This window comes from Leptosomus discolor, chromosome 24 (assembly GCF_034619465.1).
Source record: "Leptosomus discolor isolate bLepDis1 chromosome 24, bLepDis1.hap2, whole genome shotgun sequence".
Classification (NCBI taxonomy): domain Eukaryota; kingdom Metazoa; phylum Chordata; class Aves; order Leptosomiformes; family Leptosomidae; genus Leptosomus; species Leptosomus discolor.
In genome coordinates, this window is record NC_141414.1 from 4,989,449 (window position 1) to 5,004,666 (window position 15,218).

The window sequence follows — 15,218 nt, forward strand, 5'->3', positions numbered from 1 at the left end:
GGCGCGAACCCCCTGTAACCACTTGGTCCTCACGCAGAAGGGGCGAGAACACCCCTTTTCTCCAGACGGCTGGTTCCCTGTGTCCATCAGCCCGTCCTGGCTGGCATCGATCTCCAGCCTGTCCCATGCCTGGGCAGTGATCCTGACGGGCTCTTGGCGCAGCCTCAGTCTGCAAAGCTGGTGTGGGAACAGCCCTGGTGACAAGCTGGAGGTGACCGAGCTGCAAAGCCGTTGACACCCCCAGCGTGTCCCCGCTGAGACCGGTGTGAGCCGTGACCGAAGTGATGCCCTCACTGCCATGGCAGGGATGCGCCCTGCGGCCGGGGGGCTCTGGGTACCGCTGCGAGGGGAGATTTGGGCACCGGCACCGGCTGGTCGGTGCCTTCCCGGCGGGTCAGAGCCCCCGGCCCGCACAGCCCCCCACGGGCAGGGCTCGGGCACCGGCTCCGGTGACAGCCCCGGGGATCCAGAGAACTGGGGGAGCGGGGGGATGCGAGGGGCAGGACCGGGGGGTCCGGGCTGGTGGCGCCGGGGATCTGGGACAGGACCAGGGATCCAGGGCAGGGAACTGGGCGAGCGGGGGTGATGCAGGGGGCAGGACCGGGGGGTCCGGGACGGGACCGGGGTGTCCGGGGCAGGGAACTGCGAGAGCGGGGTGATGCGGGGGGCAGCACCGGGGGGTCCGGAGCAGGGAAATGGGGGAGCGGGGGTGATGCGGGGGGTAGCACCGGAGGGTCCGTGTTGGTAGCACCGGGGGGTCCGTGTTGGTAGCACCGGGGATCCGGGACAGGACCGGGGGGTCTGGCTGCGCCCGGGCGGGGCGGGGCGGGGCGGGGAGGCGCCCGGGAGGCCCCGTGGGCTCCGCTGCGAGAGGCGGCCGGTGCCTCCTCCGGGGGAGCCGCGGACGCGCCGGGCTGCGGGGCGCGGGCGGCACCGGGACCGGCACCGGGAGGGCCCGGGACGGGGCGGGGCTGGACCAGAACCGACACCGGCACCGGAGCGCAACCCGGCTCCAGACCGGGCGGAGGCGGACCCAGGCGGGGCGGCGGAACCGGCCGGCTCCAAACCCGCCCCCCGCCGCGGGGAGGAGGCGGTGGCCGAGCCCCCCCCCGCCGAGCCGAGCCGAGCTCCAGCCGCGCCGTGCCGTGCCGTGCCGTGCCGTGCCGTGCCGTGCCGAGCCCCGCCGTGCCAGAGCCGTGCCGAGCCGCTCCGCCGCTCGCCCATGGCGGCCCCCGGCCCCACGCGTGTCCCGGCCCCGGCACGGAGCCGCCGCTGAGCGCTGCGCCCCGGCCCGGCTCCAGGTAAGCCCCGCGGGCGGCCCCGGACCCCGGCTCGGCACCGGCGGCCCCGGGCACCTGCGGGACGGATCCTGCCCCTCGCCCTGCTCCGGGGCCGCGGCTCCGCTCCGGGGCCGGGGGGGGGGGGGGGGGGGGGCGGGGGAGCAGCTCTGGGGTCCCGGCAGAGCCTCTTTCCAACCGGGAGGGGGGGGACACGACACGACACACACCCACCCCCGCGGTGCCCGGCCCCGCTTTTTATTTCCCCCGCCCGGGGCCGTGCGTCCCGTCCGAGCCCGGGGGGTGGGGGGTGGGATGGTGTCCCCCCGCCAACGGGGCAGAACCTTTGGGCTTCCTCGGAGGACGCGGTGGCGGGGGGGGGATGCGGGGGGGGGGGGGGGCAGGATCGGGCCCCCCGCCGCCCACCTCCCGCTCGGTGTCGGGGCGGCCTTTGCGGCTGCCGGAGGAGTTTGCTTCATACTTGGAGAGCGTCCCGCCGCGCAGAAACACAAACACGGCTCGGGCCGGCTCAGGGTGCAGTTTGTTCACAGGAGAGGGGGGAAAACGCGTCCTGTCTAAATATTAGTGTAAGAAACGGAAGGATCTACGGCCGGGCTCGGTCTGCATCTGCAACCCCATCACCTTCTCCCGGCTCCAGCCGCCAGCTTTCGGCCACCGCCGAGCTGTGGTAACCATCTCCAGAGCTTTGCAGGGGCTGGGAGGCGAAATTTCACCCCGGCGTCGAGGGAGGGAATTTCCCACTCTTGCTGCGGTCTGTACGAAGCCTTTAAAAAAACAACCGAGACCTCGGATGTCTTTATTGCACATATATGGTAGCTTGTAGCCAGCACTGATTTAAATCCTATTGTTGCTTCGGGAGCCAATCCACAATTAGGCGCTGGGTCGAGGGCATGGTTTATCGCAGTGGGAGAAGGGACTGACGGCTGTCGGAAGCGGTTGCGAGTCCTGGCCGTGTGCTGAAGTCCCAGGTCTAAAGCCAGGATCATCTGTGGATCCTAAATTCGGACTCTCATGTTCGTGGGTGCTCTTAGATTTAACGGCAGAAGCGGCCGAGATGACGCATGGCACAGGGCAGAGAAATGAAGCAGGGAAGGGGAGGTCTCTGTGCAAGATTCAGGAGGCTTGAGCACTCGGTTTCGGTTTTTTTAGCTGCTGGTTTTAACTGGGCCTTTGGTTCAGGCACAAATCTACCTGCTGCAGCACTGGCTCTGGGTGGCAAAGCAGAGGTAGCGATGCTGCACCTGAGATTTGCTCTGGGCTGTGGCAGTGCCCCGGTAGGAGCATCCTCGGTGTCACCACCAGCTGCCTGTCAGCTGGCTGCAGGCTGCGGGCTCATCCTGCGCCTCCATCCCCAGCAGGTCCCGGGCTGGGCTGGGGAGGCAGCAGGAACGAGACTTTCATCTCCAGTTTTTAAATAGAGCTGGATCTCGAAGTGCTTGCTCAGCACTGGTCCAGCTGGTGTCTCGCCTGGAGGAAGGAGCAGAGGAGGTGCAGCACACCCTGATGCTGGCTGCAGGCGCCCTGGGAGACGCCGGGCTGTCCCTCCTGCTTTGCAATCGGCCTGTGCGTGGTCGGAGCTACTTGGCAGCAGGATGTGGCACCAGGGCCGGGCTCCTCCTGGGCCGCACGGCCACGGGATTTGCAAGGGCAAAGCCCAGCACTTTCCAGGCCTGGTGGCATCCAGCCTTGGGGCTGTAAATAAGAGGAGCTGGTCCAGTCTGCTGTGACACAGCCAGGGGACGTGCAGGTCCTGGCACTGCCCCGGTGTCCTTTCTCCCTGGGAGGTGGGCACCCCTGGATGCCCGTGCCGAGGGATGGCTGGGTGGTGCTGGGTGCCGGAGCAGGCCTGGCTGCGGCTGCACTGGGTGCCCTCCCACGGTGCAGACGTGAATCACAGCTCTCCGCTCGCTCGGCCATCTCCTGCTCCCCCAGTGAAAGGCCCCTCCTGGGGCTGCCGTTGGGCTGCTCTCCCACGGCCGTGCCAGGCTTGGGGGCTCCAGGGTGTGCTTTTCAGTTTGATTGCCACCTTTGGGGGACTGCGAGGGAGGATCTAAGATTCGCAACGTGCTCTTTTTGAGGTCAAGGTACCTCTCGTGTGGCCCTAAACACAGCCCAGGCAGTAGCGTGGCCAGAGCGGGCATCACCTTGGCTGTCCCCAGCGCAGCACGCCGTGCGTGCGCCTGGTGCGGTGGCACTCGGCACACAGGGCAGGCGGCTTCCTACCCAGGAGGGCCCCATCCTGTGGCACGCTGAGCCCCGCCGTGCCCACGCAGGGGTGGGCTTGGGGGGGGGGTCACAAAGAACCGTCAGCAGCCTGTTGATGTCAGCCCCTGCGTGCGGAGCATCTCACGGTACCCGGCAGGGCTGAGCCTCGGCGGGGAGGGAGATGCTGAGAGAAGGGAGGGTCCAGGGGCCCCGCGTGGGTGCCTGATGCAGGAGGTGCTGTAGCGCAGCTCAGGACTGGTGTGGGTTTTACTGGTGTGGGTTTTACTGGTGTGGGGTTTTTCCCCCCCTGGTGCTGCAGGCAATTTCATTGCTGGTCTAAGCTAAAGCACATGTGCACAATCCCACTCCCAGGACTTGCTGAGCCCGACTGGGGCAGCAGCGTGTGGCTCCGCTCCGGTGGCTCCCAGGGCTCGCTGTGTGTAGGGAGGGGGTGAGGACCCCGGTACCAGCCAGCCCTTCTGCTCCCAGCATGCCAGGGATCACTGGGCATCCCAGGAGTGCTGCAGACCCGTCCCTCGGTCAGGGTTGAGCCATCTGCTCCACCTCCACCATGAGCTGCTTGGACTGGAGAAATCCCACCCAACCCAGCTTTTTCTGGGATTTGGCCAGTTTGGAGTAGTCTTTCCTCATTAAACTTGGCGGAGAGGAAGAAAAACCAAACTCGCGCCCTCCTGGTTGTGCCGGGTGTGGTGTGGAGATGCTCTCGTGTGAAGGAGCATCCCGAGAGCACAGGAATGAAGACGCAACCCCCTCTGCGATCACCCTGGGAAGGGAAATGCCACAAGCAATTTCGTTCTCATTGCTTCTTCATCATGAAACCCGAAACGGGCTCACTTTGTAATTCAACATCCAAAGAGCTAAATTGAAACAATCTCTTTGCCACCCCGTTGTACTCGAACGATGACAAAAAAGCATTTCCTTCCGCAGCCGTTCAAAGGCTGCGTCGCCAGCGTGTCAGTCCCCTAATAAGCAGAGTCAGTCGCATCGAACGCTGTTTTTCATGAAAAGTTTGGGTTTTGGTGGAACCACGTTGGTTTTTTCCCAGCAGAAAAGGTTTCCTTTGAATTTTGTCCAAACTGACCATACAAGGGGGGCAGATGGTGGCTGCCGGGAGGGAGGCAGGGCAGCCCTGCCCAGCCCTTGCTGGGGGGAGGCAGCGCTCCGAGGGCCCGGCATCCCCACACAGCCCCGGCACGGCAGGAGATGTCCCAGGAGGTGAAGTTCCTCCTTTAGCACCGCTCCCAGGCTGCAATAATCTGAGGTGGGAGTTGCATTTTTCTCTGTTTCAGCAGCTTTTTTTGCAGCGCAGGGACCTGGCTGCATGGTGCTTGGGGCAGGGCGATAAATCCCATCCGTGAGCTCTCCTGGGCGATGCCTGGTGCTGAGCAAGGAGATCGTTTGTGAGCAGGGTCCGGGCTTGCGGGGTTTGCTGTAACAGTGCTCCAGCTTTTAAGGAGCCCCTCGATTTCATCTTGGCCTTTTTTTTTTCCCCCAGGCCACAGCAGAGGGGTGAGGCAGTTGTAAACCCACCCTTAGTCCTCCCCAGGGAGAAAAATGTGTCACCAAAGGAACCAAATGAATGCCAGTTTTCGGAGCCTATTTAAAGCAAGCCAATAGTCCAGGATTTGGGGGATGGATAGAGGAAACAGCCACCATCGGGGGCTCTGAGGGGCTGGGGAGGGGTGTCTCCAGGCCAGGGCAGCTCCAGGGGCAGCCAGCCACCAACAAACACATTTTGGTCGAGTCCCGGGGCTGAGAATCCCTTTTCACCCCATCTTTGCTGGCTGTGGCCGTGGCTCGCGATGGCAGAGCTGTTTGCAAAAGCGCTGAGCGCTCGTGTCGCTGGCCAGGCCGGGGGCTTCTGTGTGGCTTGTGGTGGCCTTTTTTGCCTTCCATAATGTTGGTTTTGGCTGTGCTCTGACAGAGCTGGCTGGGAGCACGGGGTGTATTTATGGCCGGCTGTTGTTGCTCCCTGACCCTCCCCTATAAAACACCAGGGCTGTTGGACTTGGTGAAGGCAGCTGGTGGCCGAGGACCTCGTGGCACCATAAAACAGGGCAGAGCCCCCCCCGTCCTGCTGCCCCGGGCACCCTCGTGCTGCGCTCCCGGAGAAGAGCAGAGTCAGCTCATCCCGGTGCCGCTGACCACAGGGCTGCAAGGCAAAATCCCAAATGCTTGAGGGGTCCATCCCAGTGGTCGTGGTCCCTGTGCAGCTCTGGGCTGCAGCCAGCAGAGCTGGGCTGGGCGGAATGGGCAGGGGATGGTCCCAGCAAGCTGCTGGAGTGGCCTTTTGGCTTTTCCCTGGGATTTCCCCTCTCTGCTGCCTTCCCCATGATAGGCAGGGATGCTGTGCCCTTCTGCAACACGGCAGGGCCCAAAGCTGGCCAAAACCTTGAGTTTTGGCCAAAACATCTTCGTCGGCTCAAGCCGGTGCTGCAGCCCACTGGAGGACACCAGTCCCGTCCCTCTGGGGTGCCCCCGAGGAAAGGCTCGCCTCTGATTTAACAGGGCAGCCGCTGCCTTCGTTAAGTGGTGCTGGCTTATTAAGAGCACATTTTTGAGGCTTAGCAGCTCCACGGAGCCGTCTGGGAGGGACGGTGCCAGCAGCGGAGCCGCCGCACGTGGCAGGAGGACGTAGGAGGCGGCCGCTGGCAGCGATGCTCCTCCGAGCCGGGCTGGGTGCCGGCAGCATCACCCTGCTGCCCCGAACCGGGGGACACGCACCCGCGCCTGTTTAGTGCCCAAGGGCAGTTTGAGGGGGGGGCTGAAGGAGCCTGGAAAGACCCAGCCAGGATTTGGGTGGCACGGGCAGAGGGGGGACGCGCAGGCGTGAAGGGATGGTGGCGTCCGGCTGCGCCCTGGCAAAGCAGCGCTTGCGGCAGGATCGCCCTGGCACAGGACCGACGGAGGGGGGGAAGGGGGGGTCGGGCCCCCCCGCCTGTCTCCAAGAGCAGATCTGAGGACAACTGATCTTTTCCATCCCCAAACGCCGGTACAGGAGCTGGGACAGGTACACCGGCTGTGGGCGGTGGAGGAGCGGTGGCATCGGCCCGCCAGCCCAGCGCTCCCCACCGGGACGGGGAAGCCGGCGGGGCGCAGGGCTTGGCTGTGCCGGCCGGCTCGGCTCCCGCAGGCCGTGGGAGAGGAGATGCGCAGCGACCCGTCTTCTTGCCGGAGCTCTTCCTCCAGCCGCGCCGTCACCTCCCAGCAGCGCTCGCTTCAGTTGCCAGTTGCTCCGAGCAGCGCCGGCAGGTCCCGCTGCAGCATCTGGGCTGGGAAAGGCGGAAAACTGGCAGAAAAGGGGCAGATTGTCCCTGACCGCGTCACCCGGCCGTCCTGCCCTCACCTCGCTGCCGCTGTCGGCTCCTCTGCAGGAGCACGGGCAGGATTTGGGTGGCCGTGCTCCGATTGCAAAGGGTTTTTTTTTATGGCAGCGCAGGGCACACCGTGCTGTCGGCTGGGGGCAGGAAAAACGATCCCGATCTCTTATCCACAAGCTCGATCGGATCCAGAGTTGTGGGAGATGAGTGGGAAGGGCCGTGCCTCCGCAGCTCTCCCATCCTGACATCCTGGGATCGCTCGGGTGTGATCAGGGGGCTCACGGGGCAAAACTTGGCTTTTTTGGAAGCTGCGTGGCTCTTCCATGTGGAAAGCCTTGGGTCCCCGAGGGCATCCCAAGCGGATTTTTCCCCACAGCGACAGGAAAGCTCAGGGAACTTGTTCGTCTGCATCGGCACGATGCCGCGCCACTGTGTCGGCATGTCGGCGTATGAAGGCCCAGGTGCCTTTTGGAGACCCTCCAGCTCTTCCCATCATCTCCAGCCCTCTTGATCCCGAGCATCTCCCAGTTTTGAGCTTCCTTCACCCAAAATCTCTGCTCCCAAACCACTGCTGTTGCTGTCTCGGGAGGAATTTCTCATTTGTTCGCTCTGGAGTAGCGCTAAGTGGTTCAATATGTCGGCAGTTGCTGCTGGAGTCGGACAGTTAATGCTAATGGGATATTAGTCTGTGCACCGTCCAAAACCCACTGGAAGGGTTTAGTGCAAATTGGATTTGCAAACCTCTCTCAGGTCTCTCTGCCCTTAGCAAAGCACTGTAATCCCCGGCGGGTGCCTTGACAAGCCAGCTCCTTCTGTGCGAAAAGAAAATAAATAAATATGGGGAAAACAGGAGCGAAGACACGGGGGATTTCCCCTTGCCGGGCTGGAGGTGGCATGGGCGTCACCTGCGCTTCTTGCTCGGGATGCCGCTGCGGGCCGCGGGTGGTGCTGTTCGGGGATGCTCGGGGATGCTCGTGGGGCTGTAACTCCTCCATCCTGCCCCCCGGCACGGCTCGTTTCTGGCTCAACCTGTCCTGCTTGCAGGGATGCTGGGTTAGGGCAGGATCTGTTTGTCTGGGGGTGAGAACAGGAATTATTACGGTGGGAGCTGAAGGGACCATGCCAGCCCACCGGAGACACGTGGAAAAGCCAGAGGTGGCCGCTCTGCTCCCGCAGGCACCCTGGAAAAATGAGGAATTCCCACACAGCGTCCTTCAAGGGCCATCGTACTCCCAGGGTTTTGGCAAAGGGGAAACTGAGGCATGCTGCGGCACAGTGACACCCCCCCCCGGGGGACTGGGGGGGGGGCAGAGCGTGCTGTGACACCGGCCAAATCCGCAAAGAAGGAAAACCCTCCAAAACAGGGAAGGCACAAGCGGCCAAAGCCGCTGTGTGGGAGGAGGTGATGCTTTTATGGGAGCCCTCTTGCCCTCCTGCCTCTGCCGTGTTTTGCCCTCCTGGATCCCACCAAAGGCTTTTCCTTTCTTGGGGGGAAAAAAAGGAGATTTTGCCCCCCAGCACACCCGTGGCAGCTCACAGACACCAGCGGTGTCGAAACCAGCCCAGAGGAAAGCACATCTGCGGCCTGGGCTCCATCTCGCTGCCAAAAATTGAAGCTTTTAACCCTATTTCCCGAGGCACTGGGATTGTTCAAACAAGCCACAGTAATTAGTTTCCTCCGACAAACCTCCCCTCTTTGGCATCGTGCAGTTATTTAGTGCATGGGGGGGGGGTGGTTTGTCACTCCAAGAAAAAAACCTTATAATTGACATTCAGGCTTCAGGTTTCGGCATGAGGGGGAAATTTGGGGCTGGAGAAACTGTGTCAGGAGGTGCATAAGGCTGCCGTTTGCCAGCACACCAGCACCCATGGGTGCCCAGCACTGTGGGCGGTCTTGCTCGGGCTTTTTTTTTCGTGTTTTTCCTGGCTGGAGTTATGCCCGATTTCCTGCAGGGCTACAGAAACCGTCCTGGGTTTGGTGGGATTTCAAACGATATATTTGTATTTTCTCTGCCCATCAGCAAATGGGATTTGACTGTGTCAGTGGGATTTTTGCAGGTTTTATTCCCACCTTGTTCCCCATCACGGTGTTGTTTCACATTGTGCCACAAGCCATGCTCTCCGCTCCAGCTGATGTGCTGAGAGATACCATCCTGGAACATTTTATTGGCATTTTATCTCTGGTTACTCATCTCTTATGATAAACGGCAGCTCTTGCTGCTGCTTAGAACTGACTGAATCGGCTTATAAAGGTTTTCGGGTTGCTACAGCCTTGCTGACCTTGGCGAAGCAGTTGCACCTTGTCAGGGTCAGCAGGGACATGCAGCCGCCGGGCTGGGGACCGGCATGGGCTGGAAACCACAAGCTGGGGACCACACCGCCCTCGTCCAGCCAGCTAGGATCTATAAATGCTTTGGCTGATTTTTAGCTAGGAAGAGGAATAGAGATTCCCAAAATGGAACGTTTTCAATGCTTTTTTTAATATTTTTTTTGTAGAACTGGGGGATTGGGGGATGTTGGAGGTGCAGGTCTCAGCCAGGTGCCCCCAGACCTCCATGCAAGCACCACCCGGGTGTGCGTGAGCTGGCCGGGCAGGGTGAATGCTGCAGTGAGTCGTGCTGCATTTAAAATGCCTTTTTTTTTTTTAAATCCTGATTTATATTGCAGCTGCGTTTCTGCCTCTGTCGTGCCCCGGCGAGTGACAGAGAGCAGCAAGGACGGGAGCAGCAGGGTGGGAGACAAGGGCGGCCAAGGCTGGAGGGGAAGCAGCGTCTTTACGTGCCCTCCCAGGGACCAGCTGAGCCCAGCCACGACTGTGCTGGTCCCAACCTGGGGGGGGGGGACCTGGCAGGACACCGCAGCAGAACCCACCGTGCCACCACGCTCGGGTCCGTGTCGGCAGCGAGATTCCTCCCGCCGGGCGCCCGCTGCACGTCCCCTCTTAATTAATGACATGAAAGGCTGCGCGGGACCTCCAGGGAAGAAATCAAAGGCTCCGTTGCTGCCCCCCAGGGCGCAGAGGTGTCCCACGGGGCCGCCTGCCGCCCCGCAGCCCCGCGCCGTGCCAGGGCACACGCCGGCCGGTGAGAGCAGAAACCCCACGGGAGAGACGGGAGACGGTGAGACCGGTCAGCCCCATCCCGGCATCCAGCTCGCGAGGACTCCTTGGAGGAGTCCAGTCCCAAAATGGGTCTGAGCGGAGCTGGCTCTGCTCCGGGGGGGGGCAGGCGAGCGGGTTGTGGCCCTGGGGTTTCTGGGCTGGGGGCACCAGGGTGTGCCAGGCGCTGCACAGGGCACTGGGGTTTCCATCCCGGTGAGTTTGGCTTCTCCTGCCTGTGCAAGCTGCCGTGGCTCGGGGCAGCAGGATGCTGTCCCCCACCATGCCGGGACGGCTCTTCAAGGTGCCCCTTCGCCATGGCACAGATTGGGATTTTGCCCCCCCCCCCCGCCCCGTGCTCCATCCCCTCCTGGAAGAGCTCACAAACCCCCTCGCTGGCAGCGTTTGCGCAGTTCCCGTCATCACCGTGGGCTCCCCAGGCTCTGGGACACGGGGCGCGGCGTCTCCTCCTTGGCACAGGGCTCTGGCCATGCCGTGGGGGCTGCGGGGACTCCTGTGCCTGCTCGCTCCCAGCTCCGTGGCGAGAAGCTGGTGCCCTTTGCTGAGGCACGTCGCCGGAGGTGCCTAGGATGCGTGTGTGGCGCGAATGAGTTAGCGTACCCGCAATTCCTGCCACCTCGTGGTGCCATCTCCGGTGTGCCTTTGAGCTGGTTTGGCTCCAGCCAGCCAGCGTCCCAGCTGTGGCAAAGCCGTGAAACAAATCTTCCTTCTCCGGCCACAACCGTGGCCATCACCCCCGCGCATCGCCTGCGGCACCGCAGGGTGCGCACGGCCCTAGCACACCCTTCAGCTGCGTCGCACAGGCTTGCTGAGGGCTTATTTGTCTCGTTATTTTTATCATGATGATGGGGTTGTGGTTTGGGGTTTTTTGGGGGTTTTTGTTGTCGGTTTTTTTTTTTTTCAGCCAGCTGTTTGGAGAGATGTAAACCAAACCTGCCGTAATTCAGCTCGAATGTAAATGTCATGTCAGCGTGGGAACGGCGCAGCTTGCCGATGGTTGGCGTGTTCAGCCGGGGGGCTCCCCGCGCCGCCGGGAACGCTGATGCTCCCCCCTTCTCCGCCTCCGCCATCCTGCGGGTCCAGGACCTGCTCTGCCGCTGCCGTTTCCTTGCCGGGGCCGTGCCAAGCAGCTCCAGCCAGGAGGGGCTTTGGCGGTCGCCCCAAAAGGCTTTCCCAGAGGAGCCGGGCTGCCGCGGGGAGCCCAGGGACAAGGGTCTGGCGCGGTTCTGGTTGGCCTTTTGCGGGGGGGGGGGGGGGAGCGGGGGAAGCTGGGGCTGCGGGAAGAGCTTTGGAGTTGCTCGCGTTGGGCTGGTTTTCACTTCGGCAAAGCAGAACCATGTGTCCCAGGCTCTGGTTTTGCTTACGGGGGAGTGGGGAGAGCTGGGGAGGGGAGGAAGGCGGCACAGGGATGAGGCAGCGCTGCGGGGACGCGGGACGCGCCGGGGCCATCGTTCCTTTTGGCGTTCGAAGCACGAGGCCGTGCGGTGTGGGGCGAGGACACGCGTGTGCCCGGCCGAGGGCATGTCTGCACTGAGCTGGTGGCACTCTGGGTCCCCTGAGCGACCTCTGGAGCTGAGCTGGAGAGGGCGACATTGTCTTTCTTCCCCTCCTTTATGCACCCGTTTACGGTCAAAAGAGCAGGAAGATCCAACAGTTGAACTCAGACCAGTGTTTGGGGCTTTTTTCCTTTCCCCACTCCCCATTTCGGGGCCAGCTTTGCCATTTCACAGCTGGTTTGACCCTGGGACATTGGCTGTTGCGCTGCAGGCTCTGGTATTCTCAGCGTATCATCCGCCCCGGCCGGGAGTGTCAGACACACCGATGCTCTGAGGGGGGGGGGGGTCCATTCCCAAAAAAAGCACATCAGGAGCTTGTGATAAGTTTGGGGGAAGGTCTGCCCAGGCAGTATTTCTGCCACCCAGTCCCCTCCAGGACTGTCTGACCATCCTCCGCGCAGGACCAGGCGTTGAGCTGGGAGCTGCTGCTGGAGGAGCCGCTTTTCAGCAGCCCCTGGAGCTGCTTCACGGTGAACCTGGATGGAAATTGTTTAATTCCTGTGGGGTGAGTCATGAGGAGCCAGGATTTCAAAGCAGCTTGGCTCCCATGTAAGGCACTAAAATAAACAGTGTGTGGCAGGTGGAAGCTCTCTCTGATGTCCCGTCAAGGCCTTCGTCTTTCCAAGTGTTTTGTGTTGCCAAAAAAACCTCGGCCACACCGTGGCCTCATCCATTCTTGCAGCGTGGCTGAGGCCGAGGGCTTGAAAATAATGAATCAATGCCTGGAAGCATGAATCGACTGGAAATTTATGACACACTTATAATATAATGTCTTTTGGGTTCTCTGCGTTCTGGGCTTTGAAGCACCAGGACTGAAAGTTTTCATGCCTCCTCCTTCCCCCTCGTGCAAGGAGGATTTAGGTTAAAAAAAACACAAAACTCTGCTTTGCCCCCTCATCTTGTGACTCCGGGAGCTGAGCCTTTAAAGAGTCGGCGGATATTGGAAACAAATCCTAAGGCTCTACTTGAAAAATTGGAAATGGTCTAGAAAAAAGAAAGAACTATGAGAAAAACCAAGAGTGTGAAAAGCGAGGGGAGTCTGAGAAGCCCCAAATGCTCTGGTTTTGTGAGCAAAGGTAACGCATCTGCAGGGAAGGGGCCGCTGCGTTTTGATTTAGCAGGAAAAGGCAGCAGAAAAGCCGCCGCTTGGGAGCTGAAGTGAAGAAAACTCCAACTAGCAATGAGACTTGATCGATTTGACTTTTTTTCTGCTGAAGAGTGAGGATTAATCAAGCCCTGGAGAAGTTTACTTAGGGCCGTGGGGCGGATTTGTTGGATCCTCGTCGAAAAGAAAGATGAGAGGCACGAGGAGCTCATGGAGGGGTTTTGGGGAGGATCTGCAGCGGTGGGGGGAGCCAAGATAATCAACTTGCTCCCTCCAGATGAAGCAATGGAGTTGGCTGTGCTGCTGTTTGTTGGTTTTCCTTAAGATTTCCAGTTCTTCAGGACACGGAGTGGTTTTTCCTCTGCCTGGAAAGCAGTGGGCCCCGGCAGGAGCCGGTTGCAGGGGGATGAGAGCTGGGCAGGTGACGGCAGAGGAAGCTGCTGGAGCAAAGGCTTCGTGCTGGAGCGGTTTTAGTGCTGGGCTCCTGTGAAACGGGGCTGGATTTGGGGCTGTCCAGCAGGGAAGGGTCTTCTCCCGTAGGACTGAGTTTCCCGCTTGGCAGCAGGCGCGGCACGGCTAGACGGTTGTGATTCCATTAGTGGATTATCAGGAGAATGCAGGAAAATAGGGAGCTCTCGGGCTGTTCTCCAGAAGAAAAGCTGAGTGCAAACTTTGGCCTTTCATCAAGCCAGGGAGGTTCCCTGGGATGTCCCGTGGCTGCGGACGCCCCAACTCCACCAGGACTCAGCCCAAAAGCCCCCTCGCAGCAAGCCTGGGGCACAGACTCATGAGTGATGGGTCGTGTGGCTTCAGTGGGTGTATTTTGGGGCTGGAGTAAATGCACAGGCACAGCACGGGGTGACTCGTGAAGCTGTGCTGGCTCGATGGGTTCTGCCTCCCAGAGGTGCATGGTAAGAGCCAAGCAGGGTGCCTGGCACAACCGTACTTGCCTGTTTGTCCTGTGAAAAGAGGGATTTTTGTGCTGGCAGAGGAGGCTGTGCGAGGACTGGGCGTCCTTGGGTGAGGCTGCACCTCCCTGCCAGCCCTCCTGCCCCCAACGCTCCCCACAGTCCCTCGGCACACCCTCGCACCCACATTTTTGCACCTGCAACTCCTGTGTCTCCCCAAAGCCTGAGGTTTGCTGGGTTCCTCCATCCCCTCGAGAAAGAGGGAGCAAAACTAGAGCACTCTCATCCCCCACAGCCCAGTGTGTCAGCCTCGCAGCCAAACCCCATCCCCACCCGTGCAATGCACTCTCCTTTTTCCAAAATTGCTTTGAGCAAGAGGGACGAGCCACCAGTGTGGATTTAATGGGTGATTTTCCAGGTCTGGGTGCCAGTGGGGGGTACCCTGAGTGGCAGGGCTGCCTCCTGGCCCTGGGAAAGGGGGATATCCATCCTGCTGTGCCGAGCCCGGAGACGGCTGCCCTTCTGCGTTGTGGAATAGCGGAGATGAGACAAAGCAAAGAGCAGCAGCAGCAGCAGCAAGACTCAGCAGCGGCCGTGCCCGGCACTGCGTGGTCCAAGCTGGGAAGACCCTGGTGTGCCCTTGCTGGAGGCTCCCTGTGCCAGCAGGAGCAAGGCTTGGACATGTCATCACTCAGACTCAGCCTAGAGAGGAAGGAGGTGTTTTTTTATGATGAGGGTGATGAAACCCTGGCACAGGGTGCCGAGAAAGGTGGTAGAAGCCCCATCCCTGGGAACATTCAAGGTCAGGTTGGATGGGGCTCTGAGCAACCTGAGCCACTGAAGGTGTCCCTGCTCGCTGCAGGCACTGGATGGCCTTTAAAGGTCCCCTCCAGCCCAAACCAGTCCATGACTCTATGAACACTTGCCCCACCAGACGCTGAGCAACAGCCAGAGGCAACTCTTTCACAGCAGCCCGGTGTTACCGGCAGACCCTCGCGGTGTGAAGGTTTGGCCCTGGGTCCCCTTCCCCGCAGGAGCCCAGCACCGGTCGCACGGCCAGAGCTGTCATCAGGTCTCACCGGCTGCCAGCTTCACCCATTTCAGCTCCTTGCAAATGCTTTGCACGCTTGTGTGCAAACCGCCACCTCCGGGCAGCTCAGGGCGCCTCCCGAGGCACGGGCACCTTGGGGTGCAGGTCTACACCTGGGGAGGTTTTGGGAACGGGGCTGAGCCAGCGGGGCTGTACCCGATGTGTCTAAACAGAGCGGTGGGAGAGCCCCGCAGCGGTGCCTGCAGCGGCAGGCCCAGGGGAGCACGTGTCAAACCCCTCGTGATTATTTATCCTTGCTGGGAATGGGTTTAAAACACGTGGAAACCAGAAGGATGGGAGGGCACAGCGCAAACATCATCGGGGGTGAGTCACGGCTGATTCCCGTGTGCGTGCGTGTGTGTTTTTCCTCCCCCCACCCCCCCCACCCCAAACTTCAGCTTTCTCCACAGGTTGGCATATGCAGTCTGTGGCTTTTAAGAGCAAAAGAAACGGATGGCAAAGCCTGGAATAATTTTTTTTTTATTATTGTTTTGCACGTTGGAGCTGGGGTTTTAGTCTTTGGAAAGGTCACCGGCGAGCGGGTGGGGCCAAAATTACTGGCTGCTGAAATAGGAGGCTTTTTCATGGGACATGCAG